Genomic DNA, 15,716 nt, shown 5'->3' on the forward strand with positions numbered 1-15,716 from the left:
TATATATTTTTAAAAATACATATATTTTTACTGATTTCAGAGAGGAAGGGAGAGGGAGAGAGAGATAGGAGCATCAATGAGGAGAGAGAATCATTGATTGGATGCCTCCTGCACACCCCCAATGGGGATCAAGTCTGCAACCTGAGCATGTGCCCTGATTGGGATAGAACCTGACCTGGTTCATAGGTCCATGCTCAAACAGAGCCATGCTGGTCAGGCGATATATATATATTTCTTTAGTTTACAATAATCGGAATTTTTTCTCCTTCTATGATGGTTTTAGTTCCTCTTTATGACTTGTCATCTGTTCCATCACCCTAAACCTCAAAGGAACTTATAAAAGCATGTCATTTTTTAAAAACTAGACCACGCATAAGCAAAGCACTTATATTTGAATTATTTAGTGCTTGAAACATTTTTTCAGGGAAGATAATAGCATCTATTGCTCCTTCCAGACAATTAGGAATTTCTATTTGAAAGACAAGTCTGCACCAAGGTGCCCATTGCCAGTTTCCTTATGGTGGTATTTGGACAGATTACTGACAGGGCACCGGGCAGTCTATGCACTCAGACATCAGAGAGAAAATGAGCACAGGATTTACTCTGTGTGGATACATGAGTGTTAGTGCCTGTGTTTACAAATATATCATTTAGTACAGAAAACCTGGCTGGAGTAAAATCTTAATAAAATGGTTTGGGGATGAAAAATTTTCTGATACTTAATTCCAGGCCATTTACACAGGCTGAGATAATACTTGAAGTATTATCAAGTCCCTCATTTTCCCTTTACTCAAACAGGATTGGCATTGCACAAGGTTAAATGATGCACCTCACCACATCGTGAATTTTGTTTTACTGAGAATTAAATTGCAAGTGCCTCACCTTGCAATAGTAGAATCGTTTTCCTAGAGTCCTAGAGGCTTTTCAGTCTTCAGCAGTTCCTTATAAACATGCAAATACTCTAGGACTGGAAAGCCCTTACCTCAAAAGTCTTTAACACTTTAGGGAGCAGAAGGGCATGATGACCTCTGAGTGGGAGTCAGTCACTAATGTCAGAGATGGAGAAGGCAGTGATGGAGAAGAAGAGAATGAGCTGGGGAAGACCACTTGGAAATGTTAATGTTGTCTCTCTACAGCTTAAAGATGTTGTATTTCTATGTATGCAATAATTTGAATTAATCCATGTTTTCTTTAATACATGGGCATAGATTTTTTCCTCATATTTTCCACAGGGTTTAGGAGGGAGCAAAATCAAACCAATCTCACCTACCACCCCTCCCCCACCATCTCCATCTGTCTGAGCTGGAAGTGACATGAGTCCTTCTCCAAGCTACAGATCAATTGTCCTGTTCAGAGTCCATAAGTGAATAGCATATTATTTTATTATTTCATTTCCAATAAACTTCCTTCAGTGATCCATTGATTTACTAAAATTATAAGATTAAGAAATGCTAAATACTTCTTCAAGTACTTGTGCATCAATTGTTTCTATTGCATAGCATTACATTTTAGCCATTGTACCTGTAGAAGACTAAATTTATTTTGTTACCAAAATGCAGGGAGTTTAAAAACCAAAATTATAATATAGTTGTTAGCAAATATTTCTTAGTCATCATAACATGGCATCTTTGGGCACCATATTGATCCTACTTTGTTACACCAAAAAAACAGGACTCACCCTTGGCTGGTATGGCTCATTTGTCTGAGAATCATCCTATGCAGGAAGAAGTCGCCAGATAATTCCTGATCAGGGCACATGCCTGAGTTGCAGGCTTGATCCTCAGTGGGGGGCTTGCAGGAGGCAGCCAATTGATGTTTTTCTCTCATCAATATTTCTATCTTTCTCTCTCTCTCTCTTCCTCTCTCTCTCTCGTTCTATCTTTCTCTCCCTCTCTATCTCAAATCAAACTATATATATATAGTTTGTCTATTATTAGATAGGATTATCTAGCATAGCTTAGGATTCATTAACTTATTCATCTACTTATATATATAAGCCTAAGCGACCAGTTGACTGGTCGCTATGTTGCGCACTGACCACCAGGGGGCAGACTCTAAATGCAGGAGCTGCCTCCTGGTGGTCAGTGCGCTCCCACAGTGGGAGTACCACTTAACTGACCAATGGGTACCAGACACCGGGCTCACAGCTGGCAAGCGCAGCTGTGGCAGTGCGAGCTTTTCCCACGGACACACCCCCTGCATGCCCTTCCCGCATCTGGACCGGGACCAAGTCCAGGATCAGGACCGGCATCAGGACCAACTGGGTGTAAGCCTGCAGCTGCTTCTCAGTCATGGGTGTGCCAGTATCGCCCTTGCCCTAGGACAGGTGTGTAGAGACTGCAGCAGAGCTGCAGCAAGCCTACAGAGCAGTGGCGGCAGCACACACAGCAGGGCTGGGATGAGTAGGAGCAGCAGGCAAGAGTAGTAGGCAGCGTTGGACTGCTGGTTTCGGCCCGAACCCCACAGGCCACACCCAGAGACCCCACCGGTGCACAAATCCGTGTACCGGGCCTCTAGTAAAAACATATTTTTTAAAAAGGAATCATATCATGTTTAAAACTCTTAATAATCTGTTTATGTCAATGATATCTAGTTTTTAAAGATCTCTTTAAGTAGATGAATAAGTTAATGAATCCTAAGCTATGCTAGATAATCCTATCTAATAATAGACAAACATGGTAATTGAGCATACCTTCGCTACGCCTCCCATGGGCTAATCAGTGCAATATGCAAATTAACCACCAACAAAGATGCAGCTCTGTGAGTGACAAGGGGTGGGGCCACAACCTCCCTATCCGCCCTGCTCTGTTCGTGACAGGGGAAGGCGCCCCAACCCCAGTGCAGCCGTAATCGGCCAGCCTGCCCAGGCGTCCCGTGTGCGACCCGACCTGGGGCAGCGCCCCAACCCCCAAATCAGCCCTGCCATGTGCGCGATCCAGGGCAGCGCCCCAACCCCCAGATAGGCCCTGCCGTGTGCGTGACCCAGGGAGGCGGGGGGGGGCGCCGGGGGGGGGGGCGGCCCATGCCACCTGGGGAGCGGGCCTAAGCCAGCAGGTGCTTATCTCCCAAGGGGTCCCAGACTGTGAGAGGGCACAAGTGGGGCTGAGGGACACCTTCCCCCACCCCCCTCCCCTGCCAGTGCACAAATTTTTGTGCACCGGGCCTCTAGTTAAAATATAACATCTATATCTGTTAAGAGTCTTTGATGTAGGAAAAAACGGAAACCAAACTCATACTGTCCATCATTAGTTCTAGTATATTTGCTGCTGTCTTAACTTTAAGATGAAGAGGCAGGAAATTTTTCAGGTTTTGTTTAATGAAAAGATCAACTTATTTTTAATGAGGTAAAAATCTACCTATTTGAGCAAGGACTCTATTTCACCCCCTCTCTACATCCCACACCGTCAGCTGCCACTGATACAAATAATGGGCAGCCTTATTGTCCTGGCCCCCATTAGTAAACCCGTGGATGTGTGAAATGGCCACTCCAGGGATGAGCCAACACTTGGCCATGGCAGCAATTGCAGGGAGAATAGCCAACCCGTCCTGGCCCCATTAGTAAACCTGTGGACGTGGGAAATGGCCACTCCCCGGATGAGCCAGCGCTTGGCCATGGCAGCAATTGCAGGGAGAATAGCCAACCACAAGTGGTAAATTCACCTAGTTAGATATTTTAATCACTGAGAATTTAGAAACATTATTCATCAGAATTTAAATAATACCATCTTAAAGTCAAAAGGACATAATGAATATTGATTAGCTCAAACTTGTAATAGCTGAGGCAAGTGTAGAATACAGGAATCTGATAGGAATTTAGGCTTTATATTATTTGAGTTCATTAAATTGAAGAACTCTTTTAAAGAACTATTTCAGGAAATTATATCCTGGAATGAGTTATCCTCCAACTATCTTTGGACCATCAGTCTTGCAATTTATACTCTTATTTAGAAGTGAAAAAAGTTTGGTGATGGTATGCTTGAATTTCTGATCATTTTCCCTGTCCTAAAAATTCAAACTGAATCATCCAAGTACTAGGTTGTTATTGTACAATACATGACAAGGAAAGATTTAAAACTATGGCGTAGACATTTCTTTTCTGAAACTAGAGACTACAGAAAAAGGGGATCATATAATATTATAAACCTAAAAGTTCTCCAAGTCTGAAAAAGTCCAACCCTTAAAATAGGGTTCATACTGTCTGGCATTGGGAATTATCTGGTGATTTTAATCTATAGGATTTTTTTTTTATTGTTGTCATAGACAAGCTTGAGGTGCTATTAACAAAACAGAACAGAGCAAAAACTGTGTGGCATGATGGAGAGTTGATGGGATTTGTGGCAGAGATGTTTAAGGCTCAGCAAATATGCATGGTATGCCTTACTGTCCAGCCTCTCTTACAGTAGGTGGGACCCAAGTGATGGATTCTGACTAGGATACAAGTTGGGTATGGTTATTTCTGAGCAAAAAAAATTAGGAGCTGATAGGCAAACTCAGCCACTTTCTTATAGTTCCATGGGGCATTTAAAAGTCAGATTTTCCAGACAATGCACTTTCATCAGATGTTATGAATATGTAAATCTGCTAAGCCACTGAGATTTCAGGGTTTGCTTATTGTGCCTGTTTGTGTTAGTTACTCTGACAAATGCAGGTGCATATGTTAACCAGATAACCACCTTCAGAATGGAAATGAGAAACGGATTCTCTAGAGGAGAGATTCTCGCAGGTGACAATCTAAGGGGGTGGCAGAGCATCTTGGAGCAGCATTTGCTCCAGAATTGAGGCAGTGCAAGCAGAGTTCATGGCAAACAGTAATGAACAAACTTGCATTGCCTGACTTCTGTTAGTGAGGATAATTTGAGAATAACAATAGAAATATGACCAGAATACTGTATAGATATCAAATATTAGCTCTTGGATCTAATCTTATGTCAGCAGGCTCCTAGAATGAAAAGCAGGGATTGGATCAGAGCCCAGTCAATCCTCCAACTACCCCACCCCCAAATTTGTATACAGAGTGCCAATGTTAGCCACATATGATGACTACTTTGGCAACACTCCCAGGGCATTTTAAAGACCTCATAGATGGACAAAATTGATTAAAAATTCTTGTCTTCTAAGGATTTTGATGAAACTTGAGATTTTTGTTTGTTTGTTTTAGATGTCACATGAAGTACATCCAAGGCTAACTGAATCATATTCTTTCATTGGAAAAATAAAGGAATGTCAAAGAGAGAGAATTAAATTCTGATGCTGATGTTTCACCATGACCTCACTAATTTGTGTGTGTGTGTGTATTTCTTAGGCTTTCTATAAGTAACTTGTTTAGACACAGCCTGGCTAAAGGAAGAAAAGCCAGAGGAAGAGATAGGTCATATGAAGGTGAGGTTAAAAGAGATATAAGATAGAAAAATACATAGCCTATATTTATTCTGAGTGCCAGTAAGAGAAAAGAGGGGGAAGGAAGCAGAGAATTTTCATAATTTGAGAGGCATCAATCCTCAGACTCCAATGGTCCAGTAAACTCAAAGCAATATTTAGAGAGGAAGGAAGGAAGGAGGGAGGGAGGGAGGGAGGGAGGGAGATAAAGATAGGTCGCAACTTAGACATATCATAATAAAACCACAGATGGGAGTGAAAAAGACAATTATAACTTGATGAATATCCCATGTCCTGGAAAACAGATTTGGTAGTTTCAGTTCTAATAGTTATAGCATAGAGGAATTTCTGCGCATGCCTGGATTTGAATTTATAAAGGTGACTGAGTCATGACATGTAAAGGTCAAAGCCATTAAAATAAAAGTTTAACATTACTCATAGTTCCCCTAGGACAAGAAGCATAACCACATGAGGCCACAGGAAGAACACCAGGCTTTGGTCAGGAAGTAAAGCAGGTGCTAAGAGAGGGCTTGGTCTAGTAGGTTTTATCAGACTGTCCTTGGGAAAAACAAGGTAGGGCAGGGGCAAAAGTGTTAGGATTGTCTAGTTTGAACAATTTCAGTGTGCTTTTGGGCTACAGGAATGATTACTAGTTGCCTAATACATGACCCTGGAGTGATTAAAGCAGAGGAAATTGCTGCCTGGTGTGTATGGATAGATGGAGTAGGTATGCTCTGGATTGGTTAGCTTACATATTAGACATCTCCTGGCTGGACCCCTTGCCATCTGAAAGAATTAGCTAAACCAGGATGCGGGGGGGTCTCTCCACAGTCAGAAAGGCATTTTTAAGTTGTCAAAACATCACAATATATAGAAAATAAAAACACAATATAACTCATTTGTGGCATGTATGAATTACCAAAGGTACCACCATTTCTACCCAGTTCACACCGCTGTATGGGGGGACACCTAAGCAAATTGCAAACCTTGGAGCATTCTACTGATATCCAAAATACATCCAGGATGGGGAGGGAGGGAGTTCAAATGTAGGGCTTTCCCTTGCCCTCTACCTATGGCCTTTGCTCCTGCCGGTAGGGGGTGTCATGTGAAATAGGGTTGGGGGAGAGCAGGAGCTTGAAAGGAGGGTTAGCATGAAGTGTGAAGGTCAGGCTCCTTCTACCCAACTTTCCATCAGCCAATTCCATTGTGAGGATATCTATTAGAATTGCCCTAAAGATGTTTGCATGTGCATACCAAACACAGCTATATTGTCAGTGCTAATGCAGTAGCTGATACGTTTTCTATCTATATTTATTCATATTATCCTGAAAGTAAACACATTTCTGAGATAGGAAAGGATGAGTTTTTACATAGAGTATTTATTCATATTATCCTGAAAGTAAACACAACATTTCTGAGATAGGAAAGGATGAGTTTTTACATAGAGCAAGAACTGCATCATTTCTCCTTGCCCTAAGTATCCCAATCCTGCGATGGTATAATGAGAGCCAGATGGACAGCCTTGTGCAGATCTGCCGAACCACAGGAGAGGAACTCTGAAACACTGAATCTGAGGTTGTATAAGGTTACACCTGTCCATTTTATCTCCACACCCAAGAGAGGGACAAAATTCTTTACTTTCTACTATGAACACATTCTCCACCAGAGGAGAAGGGAGAAGAGTCCTGGTATGTTACCCTTTGGGATGTAAATGACATGTCTCCAGAGGGAAGATAAGAGGGCTTTCTCAGAGTTTACAATCCTTAGAACAACATCCCAAGATCCGTGTCTGGATGTTGGTCTCATCCTTGAGTTAAATGTGAAGAAATACCTCTAGATAAGTACCTTTCTCCAGATGGTCTCTCACTGTCTTCTCAGTAATGTCCAAGGCTTGTGCTTTGACCCAGGTCCCAGTAAAATGTTCAAAAAGCCCTAACTATGTAGAAACAAACATATTCGCTTCCTGACCAAAGTGTCTCATTGAGAAATACTCTGATCTTTTCAAAGATAATCAGGCAAAGGAAGAGGTAGTCACCAAAGTCCACATGATGGTTTTTCCAGGAAGTCTTCTTCCCATGTTCATAGAATAAATGGTTATAACATGGTCTCTGACCTACTTTGGAACCATGGTACTCAAACTTGTTGCAATGCAGTGCTACAAACCAGTTCATCCATAATGGCACCTAGTATTTATGGAGCAACACTCCATGCCAGGCACTGTTCTAGGTGTAGAGAAGAAGCTGTCAACAGAACTTACCAAAAAAAAAAAATTCCTGCTTTTATGGAGTTTGCAATATGATGTGATGTTACATGACAGTCATTTATTTCTAATAACAAACTCTACGTTTCTTAAATGACAATGCTTTTTGTGTTTTTATATTTTTTATATAAAAGTCTGATGGTCCCTAAATGGGCACTACTCTCACTTTATATTCAAACATGTTTTTGGAATGGTAGATAAAGGGTGGCATTAAGCCTAGTTAACCAGAAAATACGGATGACATAATGAGTTGTGCGTAGGCTAGAAACCTTCTGAGGGCTGCAGGTTTTGCAAGTTCAAACCTAGGTCAGGGCACTTTGCTCTTTTTTAGTGACTATATTTTTTAAGCAATATGGGTTAGATGATTTAACATTTTTTGTCTAATGGCAATGGTTAATTTATTACATATTTATATTTATAGATACATATTTTTTATAATGTGTCCTTCTGAGTTCTAATTTCTCTAAGTTTTAAGATTTATGATTTAAAAATTTATGATTAGGGGATATATTGCTGTTCATTTTTAAAATTCCAGCTAGAGAAATAGGCTTGTGGGATTATTACATGAACAACTGATATGGGTATGTTTTTACTAATAGGAATAGTTATTAAAATATTATAAATATATGTATATATATATATATGTTATGCTAAACATTTACTGAATGAATAGACATTTTTTAAATAGGCAATATTTCTTTGTTCCATTAAATAAGAACTTAACACCACAGATTAACTGTTTTACACATTTTTTTCAAGGAATGCAATTACAAAGATTCCCAAAGCTCTTAGATATAAAACACGCTTTTCTTAAACAAGTCAGTCAATAACTTACCTTTTATCATATCTAAAAGCAGGTTTTATGGAAACAATAGGACATTTTAAAATAATTCACTTATTAGCTTGATAGCTCAAATCAATCTAAAAAAGTGCAATTGTTTCTCAATAAGAGTTATCCATTTTATACCATCTGAACATAGGCAAATAAATGTTGAACTCTCTAAAAATAAAGTACACTCTATTATTCTCTCACTGACAAAAATATATAGCATTCAAAGTATAAAAAAGTGTTAGAGGTGAGATGTTATGTAAATGTCAGTGTTGCCCATGTTATTTTTAAATTATTTTAAATCACATTAATATTTTGAGTGATATATTTTTATTGTTCACAGAATTTTAATATTAAGAAGAAAAGTCATACTGTAAAGAAGAAACAACCTATCAACCGGGATCTCTGTGTAAACAATAGTTTCCACCACAGCCGAAGGACCCTGCTTGCCACACAGTGACGATCTCTAATAGTAATTGATGACCTGGAGGCAATCACGGAGAAGTTTCCCCATCAGATTCATTTTCTGTGATCAATTCATTTTTCAAAGGGCACATTGTATGCAAAATGCTCTCTCTATTTTGATACAACCTGAGCGGTAATGCAGTTGTTTTCAAAGGCTTGTCAAAAGCAAATGCAGTGATCTACCTTTCTTCGTGGCAAAGGAAACAAAGCAGAATTAACAACAGGAAGAAACGTGTCCTTTGATTCAATGCAAAGTTATGTGCAGTTTACCCTGTGGTTCTGAATTCAGTTGAAAACCAGTGGGGGGGAGGGGAGAAAAAGCATATAATACCCAGTATTTGTGAAAAATGATTACCACTTTCAGCATTAAACTTCCTGATAAAAAATAAGGAAATGCAATACTTTAGAAGAAGTGGGGGTGGCATGGAGGGACGGTAAAGAATATCTTTAAAAGCATCACAGCTGATATGAGTGTCAGAGTGGCCTGGCACAGAGACACAGATCCAGGAAATTAGGTTTTCTCTATTCTCTGAGTTCTGGAATCAGTATTGTGCTCAATAATATGGGAACTAACCATCGTATTCTGGTTTCATCATTTCCTATTGAATAAGGTGAGACATAGATTTGTACCTGAAATCCTCTAATGGCTAACATTCCCATCTGCCACCTGTTTGAACCCTCTTTTTTCTTAAAAAAATGAAATTATTTTGATAAAAATAAGAGTATAACTCTCAGGAATATCTCATGGGGGTAAAAAAAACCCACACATCTGAATTCACATTCTGGACCTATATTGTGAGACTCAAGACTTCATCTATTTGTGCATAAAGGAAAATTATACACTATAAGAATTTTACTAACATTATACAAAGAAAAGCTAAAATAAATCATTTCTTTTTCTGTGTGATAAACTATTGTACTCCACCTCTATAATGTCCCTGTTTGATGTGATGAGAATCACAGGAATGGAGTATAAATTAAAAGTCTCCATTTTTCAATTGTAGTCACAGAAAAGTAAATTAGGTTAATTCATTTTTTTTAATGTACCATTCAATATATGTTATGTAAAAACATACACTCATACACATTTAATGAGGAATTAGTCATTTGTCTAGCTATATATCTAATATTTATAAGTCTTTATCAAATGATTTTAGGATTATAGACCTCAAGTTCTATATAGCATTACCTTTTTCTTTTCATTTTTTCTTTTTAATGAGGCACATACTAATTCCAGATCACCTAAAAGCTTGCTGGAGATTACATAATCATGCTTCTAATTCATGGCCTGCCCTGTGGTTACTAGATAATAAAGCTTCTATGCCCATTTATACCAGATGAAGGGGATGAATCCTCTGAAGCCATGAACCTGACCCAATAATATTCACCCAGAGCGCCAGGCAACTGCAGAGCTAGGGAAGGTACATCTGTCCACAGCTCTGCAGAAAGAAGGCACATGCCTTCCTGGTGAGAAGAAGGAAGGACCACGTTTGACGAGCCAAAGCAAAAGTTAAAAGCAATATTCTAAGATCACTGCCTTTTCTCTCACTGCTAGTCACAGCTCTGTCATGGTTGAAGCCTGGCTCCCTTGCATTTCAAATCTTCTTAACAATCAAAATAGTAGCTAAAGAATAAAAAAGAAGACAAAGTGGCATTTTTTTCTCCTCTCTTCTTGAGGAAATGATTGATATTAGGCCAAAGAAGTAGCAACCACACCCATAACCAAAGCAGCAACAGCTATAATTTGGCTAAGCTAAATACCATGCCCAAATTCATCAAGCAGTTTTTAGGCATATGTAAAATAGTCCCTAGGACAAAGTGGCATTTTTTCCTCCTCTCTTCTTGAGGACATGATTGATATTAGGCCAAAGAAGTAGCAACCGCACCCATAACCAAAGCAGCAACAGCTATAATTTGGCTTAGCTAAATACCATGCCCAAATTCAACATCAAGCAGTTTTTAGGCATATGTAAAATAGTCCCTAGGCCAATCATAGGGCACAGACATTATTTCATTGATTCATAGGATGATTTTTTAAATTTTAATATCTCAGAACTGGAGATGCATTGTAAATTACATGGAGTATCATAGTTTAACAGATTTTCAACAGTAAAACAGGTGTAATTTTAAATTTAATGGAAGCATTTTTCCACTTTTAAGACTGATGACACTGAGTCACAGAGGCTTACCCATGATCACATTGACAACATGTAAACTCAGAACTGAATGACTATGAAACTCTTCTTTCAACTGTAAGTAATTTAATATTTACAATATACCCACTTCTCTTGGAAGCAAACACATAGAACAGAATTTATGCCATTAAACAAATTGTGAGCCAAATTAGAGAGGTTAGAAGCATGAGAGGGAATCAACCGAACGGGGTTCTCAGTTGCTGGTTTGGAAGGTGGAGAGGACGGAGGGCAGTTTCCAGAAGCTAAGAATGGACTCCATACTGACAACCGGCAAGGAAATGAGAACTTCAACTTTAAAGCTTCAAGGAACTAAACAGAAGATAACGGAAATTGGTTAATGCTAACAACCTAAATAAGTGGTTAGCAGATACTTCCCTAGAGCTTCCAGTTAAGAGAGCAGCCTGCCCAAGGACACATGAGACCTAAGAGTGAGACTCCACTCACAGATCTCAGTGGATTCATGTGGAGACTTCCAAGCCACAAGAACAGTGACCTAACAAATAGGTATTGCTAACTAAACTACTAAGTCGGTGGTAATTTATTACACATCAATAGAAAGGCGGTACAGATTTCGGTGAGAGAGAGAGCAATACACAGGGAAAGAATAGGATATTTGTAAAATGTCATAGGCAATCCATCACAGGACATTCTTTTGTTTATCATTGTAACATTTTAAATAATGCTGAAATATGTGATCACACATTTTCTCAGATCATAAGATTTTCTTCTCCTGAGAGAAATTATGTGGGGAAAAAACCCATCAATGTATGATGACAATATTCTCACTTAGAATACAGGAGATGACCTTTCACTCTATAAGACACTATTAGGGAATGAGATTCCATTTTTATCATACTGTCCACTCCTAGCCCACCACCCCACTCACCACCACTATCCTACTTTTGTAGTCTTTGGTTCTCTTTTTATTTCAACATTCACCAGCTGAAAGCTCTTTTTGAGGACGATTTTGAGGCACTAGGGTAACATTATCCACATGCTACAGAACCAGAACTGTCTGATGGTTTTGTCCCCCTTGCCTGGCAATAAACTTCAGGGTAGAAAAGTCCAGCATCCTGACTCTGTGCAGGAAAATTGTGAGTTATATTTACCTTACACTCTTTGGGAGCATTTCTTAATATATCCTTTGTACATGATTATTTGTCTTGAGTCAGCTTCTGGGAAATTGGACTTGTATAAATACAAGTCATGGTCCTAGAAAGCAGATCTTGAAGATAAGTTTCTTAAGTAGGATCACTCAGAGGCTAGGTGGCAACAGGAACAATGTTGGTAAGATTTTCACTTGTGGTGAAGTTGTATGGGTAGCAATTTAAAACATGGAATAAATGTCAGAATACAAGTCATAGAGAGAGGTCTTCATTTCATATAGCCCATGGGTAGATTATTCTGAAGACCAAGCCAAGGACTAACTACATGATAGAAGAACATCAGACAGAATTGAATCGTTGCAGCCTGAATCTTTTGACACTTGGAATAGGAACATTTGGAAGAATCTGCTTAAGAAAATCGAGTCCTGAGTTCCTCTCAGTATTCCGGGCCCATAGAAACAGCTGGTTTCCCCTTGCTAGAAAAATCAGGGCCTTCCTCAACAATTCTTAGCATGGGCCAAATGAAGACATGTTGCTCCAGCTAAGAGCCAAAATGGACCAATCAGCAAAGGAGCTGCAGGATAAAGTTATTATATACCAGGAGAAGTGTGGAACTATGCCTGAGATAGATCTTGAGGGACCTATTCCAGGCGGAGCAGACTGTGAAGTTGAATAATGGAGGGTTTTTGATATGGGAACACTTTCCCATGACTCTGGATTTAACATCCAGGAAAAGGCACCTGGCTTATGTCCAAATATGCACCTGGACTGGCTCTGTGAATCTCGGGGGAAAAGATGGCTTATATTAAACAAAGTGGAGATGTCAGATGTTTCTTGGCAGAATGTTGAGAAGAGACTCCCAAGGCACAGAGAAGTGAGCTTGACAGAGTGCATGTGTTATGGAAGACCTCAAATCACCACCACTCCCTCCTCTGATGATCCCCATCCGGGAAAGAGCCCGCAGACACCATCTTCGATGGTGATAAGGAATGCGGGATAGCAGAACCCAGTGGTAGCTGTTACTTTTTTCAGTCTGGTGCTGACAGTAAGAGATATTTTTATACAACTAGGTTTCTTAGTGTCCAAAAAGAAAACAAAAAACATATGTCAGAATGTCAGAAATGCAGAAACCTGTTGGCATATTTAAAGTCAAAAGCAAGATCAATTTAATTACTATAATCTGCAACCAGTTAAAAGTGGCTGATGGAAAAACTTTCCAAAAAGAGATCTTGCATTTGGATAAGAGGGAGTGATTTAAGGCAAAAGAGGAGAGAAAATGGACACATTACCATGGACTTATTGGTATCGCCACATACAGCATTGCCAGAAGATGTATCCTCTTAGAGTGCTGAATGAAACAGGCTGCTATGCCTGTAGCTAAAGTGCCACCTCCAAGATCATCCTGTGTGCGAATAGGACTGGACCCTTCAAGATGTGGCACATGCACTGAACGAACCATTATGGGGCCTGCAGTGATTTGTTCTCCCTGTGTCCATGCCCTTGGATAATGCCTACATACTCTTTCTCTGGCTTGCCTAGGAAACTCGCTTTGAGCAATAGGACATTAACATATATGATGCAGACAAAAGCATGAAAAGGATTTGTGCTTTGTGATTCGTGCTTTCCCATTCCACCTGAGGACCTGACCAACACTGCCATGGGAATAAAGCTACACGAATCCCCTGGCCACAGCTCCCCACCCAGGGCCAGGACCAAGTGTCAGACACATGAAGAAGGCCATCCCAAGAAAACAGCCACCCAGCTAAGCCCAGCCCAAATTCCTAACCCCTCAAATCAAGAGCCAATACAAGATTTTTCTTTTAAAATAGATTTTGGTGTGGTCTGTTTTACAGAAAATGCTAACTGACACAGTACTCATTTAAACTTGCCTTTCCAGTGACCTATATCATTTTTGGTTTCTCCTAGAAGTACGGGAATCTTTGACTCAGAATAAACTTCTAGGAAACATCACCCAAGACAATAATGATTTGTTACTGGCTAGACTTCATGAAGACAAGGCAGTATTCACCTTATGCATTCACATTCCAAAAACTGGGCATATATTGCAAGTATTCTGAATTTGAAAATGGAAGTTATTCAGAACAAAGCATGAGGGGATCCAACTATATTTTCAGAGTAAGGTTCTTCTTTCTCTCCTATCTGCTGTGATCATCCATCCCCTTTATCAACTTTAGCTCTTAGAAGAGTGCAAATTAGAGAATTAGATCCTGTGTAGAGACTTGTCCAAGGGATTATGATTCTAGAAAATACATTCAAATTATAGGGCAGATAGTCTTTCTACTGTATTCCCAAATGCTGCATTCTACAAGGAAAAAGCCATCGAGAAAACAGGTGGTGAGATATTCGTTGTCACATACATGACACATGAAAGTCAGTGTACATTCCTGCCATTTGCTGCTTGACAGAAGGACTCCCAGAGCTCAAGGTGGGGTGAAAGGGCCCCCCTGAGGAGATGTCATCTTTACAGCCTGTTGGGGGGCGGTGTCAGTCATTTTACAGAGTTAAACACCACTAGGAAATCTCCTGCATTATGACAGGAATCCAGCAACATGTTTTGAAAAAACATACTGCATCAGCATTTTTAATATAACTTCATTTTGGGGGTAGGAAAAAGCAGTGCTGTAAAGCTTTTTACACTGAAGAACTATACCAAAAGGTAATTGATAGTTAAAATCTCATTCAACCCTGGCCAGTGTTGCTCAATACTTAGTGTCAGCCTGCACACCAGAGTCAAGGGTTTGATTCCCGGTCAAGGGCACATACCTGGGTGAAGATTCGATCCCGGGCCCGGTTGGGGCAAGTGCTGGAAGCAACTAATTGATGAGCCTTGTGTCTGGCACTGGTGGGTCAGCTGAGCGGTGCTCCCACTGTGGGAGCGCACTGACCACCAGGGGGCAGATCCTACATTGAGCGTCTGCCCCCTGGTGTTCAGCATGCATCATAGTGAGTAGACAACCAGTCATTTGTTCATTCGGTCATTTGGTCATTCAGTCGCTTAGGCTTTTATATATTCAGCATGCGTCATAGTGACTAGACAACCAGTCATTTGGTCATTCGGTCATTTGGTCATTCAGTCACTTAGGCTTTTATATGTTGCTCAATACTTAGTGTCAGCCTGCACACCAGAGTCAAGGGTTTGATTCCCGGTCAAGGGCACATACCTGGGTGAAGGTTCGATCCCAGGCCCGGTTGGGGCGAGTGCTGGAAGCAACTAATTGATGAGCCTTGCATCTGGCACTGGTGGGTCGGCTGAGCGGCGCTCCCACTGTGGTAGCGCACTGACCACCAGGGGGCAGATCCTACATTGAGCGTCTGCCCCCTGGTGTTCAGCATGCATCATAGTGAGTAGACAACCAGTCATTTGTTCATTCGGTCATTTGGTCATTCAGTCGCTTAGGCTTTTATATATAGAGATGTATATGCATACATGCACACACACACAAATACACACACACACACACACA

The sequence above is a fragment of the Myotis brandtii genome, unplaced genomic scaffold (assembly GCF_000412655.1).
Source record: "Myotis brandtii unplaced genomic scaffold, ASM41265v1 scaffold53, whole genome shotgun sequence".
NCBI lineage: Eukaryota > Metazoa > Chordata > Mammalia > Chiroptera > Vespertilionidae > Myotis > Myotis brandtii.